The sequence below is a fragment of the Bison bison genome, unplaced genomic scaffold (genome assembly GCF_000754665.1).
Source record: "Bison bison bison isolate TAMUID 2011002044 unplaced genomic scaffold, Bison_UMD1.0 scf7180017864503, whole genome shotgun sequence".
In the NCBI taxonomy this organism is placed as follows: domain Eukaryota; kingdom Metazoa; phylum Chordata; class Mammalia; order Artiodactyla; family Bovidae; genus Bison; species Bison bison.
This window is the reverse complement of record NW_011495061.1, coordinates 744,002-746,975: the sequence shown is the minus strand read 5'-3', so window position 1 is coordinate 746,975 and position 2,974 is coordinate 744,002.

Sequence of the window (2,974 nt, the reverse complement as noted above, 5' to 3'; positions counted from 1 at the left end):
GAGCAGCTGCGCGGGCCGCGCCTCTCCACGCGAGCTCGGATCGTGACGTTTTTTAGCTTGACATCAAAATTTGTCGTGGCTTAAGTGATTGAAACAGATACAACCTCTGACATAATTATAAAGACTGACTCAGAATAAAACTGTGACATCACCCTTTATATGCATCCAGTGACGTCTGAACACTAGCAGCTGAACTCCGGTCTGGGTGAACTCTACGTTTCCCACATAATTGTGTCCTTAATGCAGTATCTGTTTCTGCCATGCAATTTCTATGGACCATGTGCCCAGCAAAATATATTTATAAATAAATGTAGACACATATACTTACTATCTTGTCATCAAAATTCTCTAGATTTACAAACATATTAATTGGGATACAAATATATCAGAATGAAAGTGAAAGTGTTAGTGGTTCAGTCGTGTCCGACTCTCTGTGACCCCATGGACTGTAGCCCGCCAGGCTCCTCTGTCCGTGGGATTCTTCAGGCAAGAATACTGCAGTGGGTAGCCAATCCCTTCTCCAGGGTGTCTTCCCTACCCACGGATGGAACCTGGGTCTCCTTAATTGTAGGCAGATTCTTTATCATCTGAGCCACCAGGGAAGCGTACAAATATATCAAAGTCATATATAAATTGATTGTAAATGTCGTAAATATTACATATAAAATTAAACTTGTTGAAACACACTTCTTAATACTATGTTTAAGACTGTTTTCTAATAAGTTGTATATTCTGATTTATGTTTATTGCTGTAAATACTGAGAAAACTTTACACTAAAAAAAAAAGCAGACAAATGAAAAAACAATTGATAGCAATGTTCAGTTCAGTTCAGTCGCTCAGTCGTGTCCGACTCTTTGCGACCCCATGAATTGCAGCAGGCCAGGCCTTCCTGTCCATCACCAACTCCCGGAGTCCACTCAAACTCACGTCCATCGAGTTGGTGATGCCATCCAGCCATCTCATCCTCTGTCGTCTCCTTCTCCTCCTGCCCCCAATCCCTCCCAGCATCAGAGTCTTTTCCTAGCTAAATACAATAGCATTTAACTAAAATATGTTCATACTAGCAATGAACATATTTTACTTAAATGCCAAAAATCAGATATTGATCTATCACCAATTTCTTTTAATTTAACTTGTATCAGCTAACAATTTGATTGGACTTTCCTTCAATTTTCGTTGGAACCAAAGACTTGGAAACCATCTGAATTTCAAAAGAATTTGAACCCAGTTACTTGAAATAATTTTTCTCAGTTTCCGAAAAACCTTAACCCAGATACATTGAATTACTATTAATTATATCAGCTACTATTTGAAGGCACTTTTGCCAATACAGGTTTTTTAGATAAAAAAAATACAGGTTTTTTTTTTGCTCGCTTTATATGTTTTTCTCACACCTTGGGGATCTGCAGATTTCACTCATCCATTCCTCAGCCAGATCAGATTGAACCGTCTAAGGAACTGTTCACAAACTGCTGAGGAACAAAGAATGTATCTCTAAGATTCTGGCCGTGGGCCCACTGAGATCACCAGGACAAAGGAACAAAGTCCCCCTGGACTCACCCCAGGCGTGTCCTCCACCTGGAATCAAGACCTGGAGGAGGACCATCCCCAGAGCTCCAGCATGAGCCCACCCTTTGTGTCCTGAGGCTTTGGGTGTTGCTTTGAGGGCTCATCTGTGGTGTAGGTGCTCTGAGCCTCCTGCGCCCCTGCCCAGTTCCAGTAGTCACCACACAAAGCGGCACCCCAAACCCCAGGCCCTGTCCCGCGAGGCCCTGGATAGCCCTTCTCGCACCCACCCCAACGTCTGAAGTCCTTTCACTGTGCCCGTGAGGACAGGCCTGCAGCTGCCACTCCTCAGGCTGAACCGTCCGGAGCGGACCCTGGACTAACTGGCCATCTGGGGAGGTAGCGGGTGGTCCTGGTCTGACAAGAAGCTTGTGACAGCGAGGCCAGAGGAGCTCACTGGAGGCCCGGGGCATCCGGGCGGTCCCCAGGGGTCTGCGCGGCCCCGCCCACTTCTCCTCGGGAGCAGCCCCAGCCCCCGCCTTCCGCTCAGGCCCCGCCCCTGAAGTCCCCGGACGCCACGCCCCGTCACCCTGCTCCTCACCCGCCGGGCGGCCACGCCCACCTCCTACCACAGTAACCTTGGGGCTGTGGGCGCTCCCGGTGGCCCCGCTCCCCCGCCTGCCCCCACACCCCACCATACCCCACCACTCCCCCACACCCCCACAAACACCCGACGCCCACACACGCCACACAGCCCCACCAGCCTCCACACTGTCCCACACCCCACCCACGCCCACCATCCCCACTCCCACACAACACCCACACAACCCCACACACCACACCCCCACACACACCTCACACCACACACACCCACACGTCCACACAACACCCGCACACACACAACCCCCACACCCACACACCCCACGCACACACAGACCTCACACCCCTCACCCCACGCACACCCCACCCACACCCACACCCGCACACACACAACCCCCCACACACCCGGCACCCACAAACCTGACACCCACACACACCTCATACTCCACACCTATACACCCCACACTCCCCCACACCCGCACATACACAACCCCACACACCTCACATCCCACACCACACACACCCCACATTCCCCTACACATCCACACAACACACACAGATAACCCCCCACGCCCACACACCTCACATCCTTCACCCCACACACAACACCGCACACACACAACCCCCACATACCCGACACCCACACACCCCACACTCCCCCACACACCTCACACCCACACACCCCCACACAATACCCGCACACACATCACACACTCCCCCACACACACACCCACATACTCCACATCCCCACACCCCCAAACACCAACATACACCCTACATACCCCACATCCACACACCTCACACCCCACACACCTCACACACCCCCCACACCCACCCAGACACCCCACACCTACACACCCCTCATGT